The sequence below is a fragment of the Symphalangus syndactylus genome, chromosome 8 (assembly GCF_028878055.3).
Source record: "Symphalangus syndactylus isolate Jambi chromosome 8, NHGRI_mSymSyn1-v2.1_pri, whole genome shotgun sequence".
NCBI lineage: Eukaryota > Metazoa > Chordata > Mammalia > Primates > Hylobatidae > Symphalangus > Symphalangus syndactylus.
Window position 1 is genome coordinate 23107504 of NC_072430.2, and position 12263 is coordinate 23119766.

Below are 12263 nucleotides of genomic sequence, written 5' to 3' on the forward strand. Positions count from 1 at the left end.
GGGGAGACACAGACACTAAGCAAACAGAGCTTCCGGCAGCGATGGGCCCCAAGCAGAGGATTCAACAGGGCCACGGACAGGTCGGGGAGGCCCCTGGGGACACTTCAGCTGAGACCTGAATGTCAAGCGGGAGCTTGGCATGAGGGTGAGGCCCTTACAGGCAGAGCTCCCTGGACAAGGGTGAGCGTGGGGCTTTCAAGAGAGGGAGAAATCAAAGGTCACCCCTCGATTTTGACCCGAGCCACTAGGTAAACAGAAGGGCTGTTTTCTGAGGAAACGGTGGCTGTGGGAGAAGCCAGCTTCGGGGAGAGAATCCAAAGTTCCGTTCTGGTCACCAGAAATCAGAGGTGCCGATTAGCAGTGCACGTGCAGGGTCACGAAGGCAGTTACAAATCTGAGTGTGGGCCAGGCGCTGCGGCTCACACCTGTCATCCCAGCACTTTGGGAGGCTGAGGTGGGAGGATAGCTTGAGCTCAGGAGTTCGAGACCAGCCTGGGCAAAACTCTGTCTCTATAAAATATACAAAAATTAGCTGGGCGTGATGGCGCGTGCCTATAATCCCAGCTACTTGGGAGGCTGAGGTGGGAGGATTGCTTGAACCTGGGAGGCAGAGGTTGCAGTGAGCCAAGATCGCACCACTGCACTCCAGCCTGGGTGACAGAGCAGGACTCTGTCTCAAAAAATAAATAAAATAAATAAATAAACAAACAGAAAAGAAAAAGAAATTTGAGTTTGGATCCTCGGAGAGAGGTCAGGTGTGGGAGCCCGCAGTGGGTAGGCATCTAAGGCCAGGATGACACTCTAGCTGAGTTCAAGCTCATACCAGTCATCACCCAACAGCCAGTAAGTCCAGTAAGTTGAGAGACAAAGTGTTGGGGTAGAGGAAGCAACTTCACTCGGAGAGCCAGCAAACCAAGAAGATGGTGGACTAGTGTCCTAAAAGCTTCTTAAGTTAGTAGGGACTTCAGGCTCCCTTTAATGCCAAGAAGGGAAGAAGAGGGAGTTGAGGTCAAGAAGTGACCAACGACCACAGCCATGCGGGTGTGAGCAAGGGTCAGAGGAGGTTGTGAAACATCTTTTTTCTTGGTCAGTTGACTTCCGTTCAGATGAAGTAGGTCAGGGCACAGTGTTCCTATAAATCTTTAACGAAATACTGTTCCTCATGTGTACACATCCTTATCTGCTCGTGTTTTTGAGAAAGGAGTTTTGAGAAAGGGGCTGTTTTTGAGTTTTGAGAAAGGGGCTGTTATCATTATTTTCTTAAAGTTGAACTGCAAGTAATTAGCTAGCGTACATGCAAAGCTAAGCAGAAGCTTTTTTTTTTGAGACTGAGTCACCCAGGCTGGAATGCAGTGGCGTGATCTCCACTCACTGCAAGCTCCGCCTCCTGGGTTCACGCCATTCTCCTGCCTCAGCTTCCCGAGTAGCTGGGACTACAACAGGCGCCCGCCACCAAGCCTGGCTAATTTTTTGTATTTTTTTAGTAGAGACGGGGCTTTGTCGTGTTAGCCAGGAAGATCTCAATCTCCTGACCTTGTGATCTGCCTGCCTCGGCCTCACAAAGTGCTGGGATTACAGGTGTGAGCCACCGCGCCCTGCCAGCAGAAGTTTTTAACCTCAAGTAGGGGTGTCCAATCTTTTGGCTTCCCAGAGCCACATTGAACGAAGAAGAATTGTCTTGGGCCACACATAAAACACACGAACACAAATGATAGCTGATGATCTTTAAAAAGATCGCAAAAAAAAATCTAATAATGTTTTAAGAAAGTTTATGAACTTGTGTTGGGCTGCGTTCAAAGCCTCCTAGGCCGCATGGGACCCGTGGGTCACGGGTTGCATAAGTTATACCTAAAAGGTTTTACTATGAGGGCAGAGGCAAAATGGAGTCAGTTAGGCTAAGCCTTCCTCCACTGTTAGAAGATTGCCCCAGAGATGAGGGACAAGAAAGGGCCGGGCCTCATTCCTGCTGCAGACAACGTTTGCATGTGGAGGAGGAAGTGAAAGAGAATAAGAAGTGGAACCAGGAGAGCCCCCTGTGTCCAGCAATCAAGTGGAGAAGCAGCCTCAGGAGCAGGGCGGGATCAAGCTTAGCTGACGCTGCTGTGGGGTCAGGTGCAGCCACAGCCTGGGATCCGGCGTCACGGAGGTCCTAGGTGCCATTGACTTGAACTGTCCCTGTCTCCTGGAGCATTAGAGTCTGGTCCCACCTGCCTCCCCTCCTGCCTGTGAGTGCGTCCATCACATCCTGAAGGTGATGTCGCCTCCTTGAGGGGCTCTTCACAAGTGAAGGATGCCACGAAGAAGGTCGTCCAGAGCCATGTGGAGGGTGGGGTTTGGTTGAAGCTGGGAACCAGTGCAGGGTTGCCGCAGGCATCTGGCGAGATGGGGCAGAGCGTGGAACTGAGGCAGCAGAAGGAGATGGTGTTAGGGGAGGGAGTAGCGGCTCCTTCATTATGGCAGACAGATTGCTGAGCAAGGTGACCTTTGGGCCTCAGGCCTAGTGTGGGGCTGGTCTGCAGCTGGGGGCAGGGGGACCAACTCCGGGAAGAGAAGAAAGATGGTGCTCCTGGCGCCTGCAGCCTCACCTCCCTCCTCCACCCCCACTCCCAGCCCATACGCCAGTTCTCTGAAGTTGTCCAGAGAGCAGGGACAGACATACGTGGCCAGAGAGTCCACCCTAGGTCCCCGGAGTCCCCATACTGTCCTCCATTTTTCCACCTTTGTAAGTGTCATGCCCTCCACCTACAGCTATACCCCTACTTCTTTTCTGGCAAACTCCTACTCATCCTTCAAGACCCAGTCTAAGTATTGCTCACCCCAGAAAACACTCCAGACCACTCCCCAGTCCAGGATTGATGAACCCCTCGGGGCTCCCACAGCCCCGAGGGCTTCCCTCTGGCTTTTCACCATTCTATAATAGTCCCCTCCTCCCTCTCCCTCCCTAGAAGCTGGGAATGCCTCTTCCTACAGTGGCCCTAAGATCACAAGCCCTGCCCTGATGTCATCGCCACCCTCAGGTCCCCTTGAGAAGCAAGTTAAGCGAACAGCAAGTTAAGGTGACCCAGCTTCACCTTGGGACCACAATGTGTTTGTACATGTTTCGGGCAGACGGAGGGAGTTGCCGTTTCGGGAGAGGAGCTTGACAATCAGAGACAGCCAGCACCCAGATTCTCGTGGACTCAGGATGGAGAGCCTTTCCCTAGCAAACGCTCAGGTGCAGACTCAGGTGTGGGACAGGTCAGTACCGCAGCAGTGGCTAAAGAATGCCTTTTCATGACTGTGCATCTTAGGAAAATCCTCCTGATGCATTGTTTTCCAGATGGGAGACTGTGGTGCAGAGACGGAGGCCTGGTCCAGGGTCGCCCAGACAGTGGGGAAGAGCCCGTCCTCCTGGGTACTTTGCAGGGCTTGGGCTTGGCTCAAAGCTCAGAGGTCCGCTCACTGTGGCCCACGCAGAAGGCCACACGGTGGTTCTGGCCTCAGTAAGCGCTCAGTTGATGTCAACCAGTAGTTTATTAACAGCAGCTCAAACTGAGCACCTACTGTGTGCCCTGGTACTTAATGTGGTGGGAGTGGAAGGTGGGCAGTGGAGTGTCAGCTAGTCACTCCTGAGGTCAGCTGGCCCAGTCCCACCTGACATCCTGATGGGGTGGGCCTGGGGAAGTTGGTTCTCCCGAGGTCCTCCTGCCAGAGGAGCAGGCAGGGATGGGGGGCTAGTCCCAGGGAGTGAGGATGGCGATGGCTTTTCATGCTCAAGCCTGCAGAGGATTTTGAGGTCGAGGGTAGGCAAAGGTTTGGGTCATCCTTGGAGAGACTTTGTTAGTCTCTTCCATACTCTGGGCAGAGAAGCGAGGCCCGGCTCAGTGCTGGTGGGCTCTGAGATGGGGCAAGCAGCAGTTCCAGGTGGAAGAGGACCTAGTGGAGACTGAGGGAAATGCCTGCGGGGGACACAGCCCCCAGGGACCCTCATGTGGAAGGGGAGCTGAGGCAGGCATGAAGGCCCCACCCTCCCTCCTTGTGAACCCTGCTTCTGCACACGGCCTGGCCTGGACATTGTTCAGCCTTTTCTTGTGGCCGTGTTATGGTCTGTAAGGAACCCAGCATTCATCTGTCAGTCTGAACTCCTCACCCCCACCACTTCCAAAGAGCCAGGCCTCCTGTTCTCAAAAGGCTGAGCCTCAGCACCGGAGCCTGTCTCACAAGTGGACTGAACGGGGCACACAGCAGCTCAGCCTCTGTCTCCAAAAGATGCAAGAAACTGAGAGGGCACGGCCAGCTGCCTCCCCTGTGGAGGACGGCGGCACCTCTTCTGCAACAGCTTCCAAGGAGGAGCTCCCGCCTGGAGGACGGACGCCCAGGGCAGCCCCAAGGTGAAGGCGCAGGACAGCCCGTCCTCTGGCTCTGCCCCCTGTCGCTCCTTAGCCTCCTGAACAGGGGCCATGCAGGAGCTGGGGACACATCCCAGAGGCCCTGCTGGGGCTGCAGGACATGTTCATCATGTGTGATGAGTCACAGCAACTATTTTCGGCTTCTTGATCAAGGACATTTTGGTCTTTCTGGGTCGTGTCTGACTTAGTGAGAAGCCCTGGCCTCTCTGACCCCAGCAGTGGGACTTGTCCGTGAGCTGAGATGCCTGAGAGGCAGCCCGAGCTGGTTCATTTCTGGGCAGTCATTCATGGTCATGGGTGAAACACAAGTCTCGGATCCCAAACCCTGGGCCTCCTGTTGCCTCTGGGGCCTCCATCTGCCCCCATGGCAGGGGAGAGTCACAACATGCATTTGCCCCAGCTCCATTCTGTCAAGATACAAAAGAACGGATAGTAAAAAGAGTCTCACTCCCTCCCCAGCCCCAGCCTCCAGGGACCCTCCTGGAAGCAGCCACTGTTTCCAGTTCCTGGTGTCCCCTTCCAAAGATGGGTAGCTCTAAGCAGTGGTATAGACACATTCCCTGACGCCTCCGTCTTCAGGACGCTTGTTTGTACACAAATGGGGGCACACGCCGTCTGACCACAGCTCTGCGCTTGCTTTTCCGCCTTCATTTATTTTAGCCATCAGGCCACAGTAGGCTGTGAATGAGCTTGTCACTTTTATCAGCTGCATAAAGACAGACTCTTAAGTGGTATCTCCGACTCTCATCTCCTGCTCCTGAAGTCAGTGTTGTGGTTCCAGAGCAGCTGTGCCAAGCCATAGCCTTAAGCACACCCTGTGAATTTCTATTTGTTAGGAGATGTGTCTCATCTTATCTCATTCATTGTATGAATAAGTGCTAGCCCTTAAAACACCAAAGTCTGTGAATGATGTATTCTTTTTCTGAATGGATGATAGCAGATTTAAAGTTATTGCTCTCCTAATACCAAACTAGGCTAGGAATATTTTTGTTTGAATGTAACAGAAACAGTTTCAAACTGTCTTACGGAAAAGAGAGAAGTCAGTGGCTCTCGTAAGCTGAGAAGGTAGGGTCAGCTGCAGGTACAGCTGGCTCCAGGGTTCAAACAATGTCATCGGAATCAGGTTGCTCTCTAATTCTTCCACACGCCTTCCCTCTGCAGGCTTACATCCCAGGATTCACTTGTAGCGGGGTGGGGAACCAGTTTTGTGCCTGCCTGGTTTCAGGGTGTAGATGTAGGTGGCAAAAATAATCTCTTTCCCAGAAGTCTAAGTGAAAATCTTACCTTGTCTCTGTACCAGTTAGGCAAGGCTAAGTTGCAATGACAAATAGACCTCAAATTCTGTTGTAACAGCTCAGACTATAACACTGCATTTTGCTGTCATGTAATATCTGTGGTGGGCCTTCCTGGTCATTTCTCCATGTGGTTGCTCAAGGACCTCACTCATTCCATCTTGTAGTTCACCGTCCCGTAGGGCAGGAGTCTGCAGACTTCTCCTGGAAAGGGCCAGAGGGTCAACATTTTAGGCTTTGAGGGTCTCTGTCACATACTCTGTCTTCTTCCTTCCTTCCTTTCTTTCTTTCTTTTTTCTTTCTTTCTTCTTTCTCTTTTTCTTTTTCTTTCTTCTTTCTTCCTTTCTTTCTCCTTTTTCTTTCTTTCTCTTTCTTTCCTTCTTTCTTTCTCCTCCCTCCCTTCCGTCCTTCCCTCCCTCTCTCCCTCCCTCCTTCCTTCTTTTCTTCCTTCCTTCCTCCCTCCCTCCCTCCCTCCTTCCTTCCTTCTTCTTTCACAATACTTTTAAAGTGTAAAAACCGTTCTTGGCCAGGTGTGGTGGCTCACGCTGTAATCCCAGCACTTTGGAAGGCCGAGGTGGGTGGATCGCCCGAGGTTAGGAGTTTGAGACCAGCCTGGCCAACATAGTGAAACTCTGTCTCTACTAAAAATACAAAAATTAGCTGGACGTGGTGGTGGGCACCTGAATCCCAGCTACTTGGGAGGCTGAGGCAGGAGTATCGCTTGAACCCAGGGAGCGGAGGTTGCAGTGAGCCAAGATCTCGCCACTTCACTCCAGCCTGCGCAAAACAGTGAAACTACGTTTCAAAAAACAAACAAAACGAAATAACCCGAAATAACCGTTCTTAACTTGTGGGTTGGGCAAAAACAGGACCACAGGCCACACTTGTCCTGCAGGTCCTGGTTTGCTGCTCCTGCCCTAGACCATGGCACATGCATCCAGCCTGTGGAAGGGAAAAGAAAAACAGACAGGTGACTTGCCCACTTCTTTCCAGCTGCAGCCCCTCCACCTCCTATGCAATTAAGTTGGCCCCAGTCACATGGCCACGCTGAGCTTGGCCATCTGCTCAAGAAGGAGAGGAAGTGGCTTTTGGGGAGCAGCTGGCAGTCCTGCACAGTCTCATTGGTCCCGGTCAGGTCGCAGGTAACCCATCAGTGGCTGCATCAGTTAGTTTTTGCGGCATAACAAGCTGAATTCGTTTCCTAGGCCCGCCATAACCGGGTATGACAAATTTATTCTCTCTCAGTTTTGAAAGCCAGAAGACCAAAATCAAGGTGTGGGCAGGGCCAAGCTCTCTCTGGAGGCTCTAGAGGAAAATTTTTCCTTGCCTCTCTCCTAGGTTCTGATGGTTGCCAGCAATTCTCTGCTTTCCTTGGCTTAGAGCTGCAGTGACTCCACTCTCTGCCTGCATCCAGGCATAGTCTGTGTCTTTGTATCCAAATTTCTTTCCTTTCTCTTGTAAAGAATGTAAGGCCCACCCTAATCCTCTATGACCTCACCTAAACTTCACTGCATTTATTTTCAAGTAAAGTCACATTCACAGTACTGGCGTTAGGGCTTCAGCTTATCTTTCTAGGGGACACAATTCAACCCCCTACACAAGTCTCACTCCAGCGTACCTGCCCTCTCCACCCCACAGTACATGTGCCAAGCTGGCAGCAGACCCTTGCTAGAGATCCCCGCCTGCCACAGCTGGATAGCCCACTGCTGCTTCCTGAATCTAGGTAGTGAGCCCCTTGTCCCTGGAGGTATGCGGGCGAAACCAGGTTTGACAGCAGCTCAATTAAAGTGGCTTAATCCACATTCATTAATAAACATTTAATGAGCACCACTGGGCTAGGTACCAAGAACAAAGAGGCAGTGATTGTAACCCCAAGAGAAGAACAGATAATTGGCTCATAATATGATACCAGAAGCAGATAAGCACCAAAGGAGAACGCAGGCCTGAGGCTGAGCAGCTGGGAGGCGGAGCAGCTGGGAGGCGGAGCAGCTCAGAGGTGGGCCTCGGTGGCAGCAGCCATGTCCTCCACCCAGGGCCATGAGGGAAGGACAAGAGAGCAGGGAGCCCCGATGAGGAGGGGAGGGGGAAGGGAGGAGAGTGGGAGAATTCAGTATGTAGGGAGCAGTGAAAATAGAGCTCAGAACAGATTAAGAGGACAAAGCAAGTTGAAAATGATAGGGTCAGCATGATAGAAACAAAGCACAAAACGACGCCTCGTGTTTTCTCTGGATTCATAATTGTGTGTAAAGGTGCTTACAATGGGCTCCAAGGGCAGCCACAGCCTGAGAGCAGCAGTTTCCCTGGGCTCACGAGAATAAAGTGGGTGGACAAAGGGGATTCTAATTGTGTTGTAGAATTCTAATTTTTTTAAAGAGAATAGACATATATGCTATTTGTCTCATTTCTTTAATTTGCACATAGCAAAATGACTACCAGCAAAGACACCAAAATATCAGTGGCAAATTCTGGGTGGTGGGAATCGGTGACAGTGGTTGGTTCCCTTTACTTTCCTGATCATTTGACTTCCTTAAAATGTGCACATATCCTGTTTAATAATAAAGAGGAGAGTGCTTTTTCCTTAAAAAATGTCTAGAAGTGAAAATGCCATATATGAGTACATATTAATGTCTCATATTAACAGTGGTTAATTCAGAGCAGTGGAGACATGGGGTGTCGTCATTTTCCTTTTAGGATTTTTCCGTATTTGTCAAATTTCCCAAAATGAAAAGGAGGCAAAGGCCGGACTGGAGCCCAGAGGACCCCAGCATTTGGGGGAGGGCAGAGCCCAGAGCAGCCCCGCAGCCTTTGCTTTTCTGGTCTGGATGGTACCACTGTCCAGTGGGTTTTTGGTAAAAAGGAGGGGAAGAGAGAGGAGAGGATGATTGAGGAGAAGGAAGGGGACAAGAGAGCTTTGGAGAGAAAGAGGAGAAAGAGAAAGAGGCGCCTCCCGGAGGTGAGCTCCGGGTCTCCTGTCTCCCAGCCTGGGAGGGGAAAGGGCTGGTCTCTGGGACTTTGCTGAGCACAGGCCATCCCTTGTCCCAGGATACAGCCCTCCAGCTCTTTCTCCTGCTCAAGAGTTTCAGAAAGAAGAAGAAAAAGTCTATTTGCACCCATATGTTTACCTCACTCCAGGGAATTCTCTGGAATGGAGAAAGGCATTGTTTGCAGTGAAAAACAGCAGAAGAAGAAAAGCCCCGTCAGCTGGAAAGTGTCCAAGCCACAGCGAAGGGCTCCCTCCCTGCGGCCGCCGCACCCGTTATTAACACAGAGGTAATGACATTAGGCGGCTTGATTAAGTCAGCAGCCCTGGGCCTGCCACCCCTTCTCCCGGAGTTACTGCCTCATTTTTCAATTATGCTTTCATTTGAACATCTTTGAAAAACGCCTGGCAAGCACGAGAGTCCAAGAGGAGAACTGAGCTCATTTCAGCCCATCCTTTTTCTTTCCCCAGGAAATGGGGTAGTACATTTCCAAGCTCAAGGTGTGTAGGACCCCTTCCCAAATCCTGAAACTCAGACTTGGACAAGAATTTGCTCTGTTGAATTGTCATCAGCTGTCGCTACTCATGCCATAGAAGACTTTCAGAGCCAAGCAGACTCCCCAGAGACTTAATCTAGCCTCTTCACCAGCAGACGGGAAACAGGTCCAGAAGAGCCCCAACTTGCCTGGAGCCCAGCGGGGCCGGACTCAGAGACTTTAGATTTCTAAAGTCTGTGCGGCTGTTCAGTCATCATAACAAGCAGAGTGGTCTTTGCCTCCCGTGCAGATTGGGGGTCCACAACAGGCCTGTTGTGGCCTCCTGAGTACCTGCCTACAGTTCCCAGAGCAGCCACCAGGTGGCCCAGGCCTTGCCGACTCTGGCTTCATAATCCAAACAGTCTGGCTCAACTTCCAGGGGCTGCAACATAATGGAGAGAACTCAAGAGTCCGCTCTCCACCTCCCCCGCCTGCTCCCCATTGTAAATTTAGTCCGTGCAATAGTGAACATTCAGGTCTGCAAATTTCAGGGGTGCAGGAGCAGAAACGCAGGGGTACTGGAGACAGAGGCTCGGATGTGTCTTTTCAGATGCCACATATCCTAACTGTGCTGCCTCTAGCAAGACCCCCATCTCTGAGCCTCCCTTACCTGTGAACAAGTGTATCCATAGCCACTTGCTCTGCCGCAGAGTTATGCAATGATGGATGTGAAGCCCTGTGGTAATGGCAACCCAAAAGTTCCCAAATGCCAGAATGCCAGATCCCAACTCCCCTGCATTTATTTTTTTTGAGAGAGTATCTTACTCTGTTGCCCAGGCTGAAGTACAGTGGTGCAATGCAAATCATGGCTGACTGCAGCCTTGACCTCTGGGGTTCAAGTGATCCTCCCACCTCAGCCTCCCGAGTAGCTAGGACCACAGGCACACGCCACCACACCCGGCTAGTTTTTACATTTTTTGTAGAGATGGGATCTCCCTATGTTGCCCAGGCTTGTCTTGAACTCCTAGATTCAAGCAATCCTCCTGCCTTGGACTCCCAAGGTGCTGAGATTACAGGGGTAAGCCACCGTGCCCAGCCCCCTGTGAGCTTGTTAACAAGCACAGCCCTGGGCCCATCCCTGCAGAGTCAGAGACAGAAGGTCTAGAGTGAGTGCGTAACTGAGCGGGCTTCTCCCTCCCTCTGCCATCCCGAAGGGAGAAGCCATGGGGAGCCCTTGGCCCTAGCCCAGTGTGATCCCCACCCCACCACAGCTGCCTCCACAAAATGAGCAGAAAGAACATCACCAGGATGCCTCACACACCAGGGCTAACAGCCCAGCAGGAGGCCGACAGGCAATCAGTTACAACCCTGCCTGGAAAGTGGTGGTGGAACAGTGGGGTATGGCACCCCCTGGGGGCTGCAATCCACCGTGAGGTTCCCAGCAAAGCAGGTGTGCCTGGGCACTGCTCAAAGACTGATGTCCATGATTCACTCTACAAATCAAAGTGGATGTCAGGTTATTCCTATACATACATCAGTCTTACTTACACGACAGGCTTCCTAGAATGTTCTAGGTGAGGAGTTAGAGCAACAGGGCCAAAAACCGGGCCCAGCCCATGGACATGTGTCCTCTTGTGACTGCCTTGGGACAGTGGAAAAGGTTGAGATTCTTGGAGCTTCAGGTATTAAAATTGCCCAGGGCGTTTTGGGAATGCCTTTTGGAGAAGGGGGCATTTGAACTGGGTGTTTAGGGGTAAAGAGCAGGTGAAGGAGAGGAGAAGGGGCTCCGGGAAATGTGAGCAGAGTGTGGAAGGGACAGAGCCTGCAAAAGCTTGATGAGAATGACACACGTTTGGACACAGCTGGAGAGAAGGGAGCAGCGACGGGTGATGGGGTGGGAGAGTTCAGCAGTCCCTGGTCCTGGACCTGAACAAGCCTCTTAAGCCATGCAGAGGTTTGGATTTCACACAGAAACCCACGAGGGTCTTTGAAGACTTTTCAACTCCACAAGGGCAGGGACTGGGGACACAGAGGCCAGAGAGTGACCATTACTATCCCCTGGGTGAAACCCAGGGGCCGGGGCAGAGGAAGAGGGAGGAGAAGTGGAAGGCAATGCCAGGTGACTATGGTATTCAGGATTCAGGATCCGTGGGACACAGGTTCACATCAGGAGCAGATGGCCACAGGTCGTATGGCAACCAGGCTGGATGGAAGGGCTGCGGTGCCAGGAGGAATGGGGGAGGGGAAGCCTGCAGGACAGCAAAGGCGTCAGGGTGTGAGAGGCTCTGACGGCTTGTGCAGGGGGTGAGGAGCTTCCAGACGGCCCTTAGAAGAGGAATCCGGAGCAGCAGGAAGGAGAAGGGACTGGCAAGAAGAGCCGGAGAAATGTTAGGATGTTGGTGTTGGGGACGTTTCCTCGGCAAGGGCATGCAGAATGGATGGAAGAGGAGGGTGCGGAGGTGGACAGGCGGCCAGGAGTGTGGGGTGACAGGTAGCCCCGGTGTGAGTGAGACCACAGCCAGCTCATGGAAACGTGCAGAGTCATAGCGGGGTCCTCAGCAGAGCTGGCGAAGAGAAAGTGAGACCAACTCAGTGTGTGATTGTGGATAAGTCCCTGCTCTTCTTTCAGCTGTAGTTTCCTTATTTATGTCGTAAAGAGTCCAGGGGAGGAGGCCTCCAAAGGCCCTTCCACTACGGACTTTCTGAAGTTGACTAACTGGGAAGTATCCCCATTCCTTAAGGGAAACGCCAGCTAACAAGGACCTGGGGACATCTCTACTGCATATGGGTCACTTCTGGACATGCCCTTGTAACTGTCCGCGCATCTCTTTTATGTGGATTCCAACTAGGGCTGCTGCGTACAGTTGCACAGGCTACATACTGCATTGTTTGAGGCACAGCCATCCCTTTAGACTAGATGGAGTCTTGCAGAGCAGCCTCCGTGCTGAGAACATCCTCCCTGCTCCACGACAGCATCTGGAGTGCCTACTTCCTGGAACCTGGACCCTCTCCCCAGAATGTGATTGGGGAGAACAGGAGGACCTGAGTTCTAGGCTGGCCTGTGGTGTTATATGGCCAGCCCCTCTACTCACTGGGCCTCTGTCTCTTTCTCCATAAAGTGGCCAGG

General features: G+C 52.1%; 1 long non-coding RNA gene across 2 annotated transcripts in view; it reads left to right on the forward strand.

Moving 5' to 3' along the window:
- The window catches only part of LOC129487498 (uncharacterized), a 25253-nt gene extending 16319 nt beyond the window's left edge, over positions 1 to 8934 (forward strand). The window contains exons 5-6 of one of the 2 annotated variants that reach the window (XR_008659347.2): positions 3109 to 3237; positions 3320 to 3471. This is a non-coding gene — a long non-coding RNA (uncharacterized lncRNA). Of the gene's footprint in view, positions 1 to 3108; positions 3238 to 3319; positions 3472 to 8812 lie in introns of those variants that run through there. The other variant, XR_008659348.2, reaches the window with a different exon arrangement.
- The last annotated feature ends 3329 nt before the right edge of the window (positions 8935 to 12263 follow it).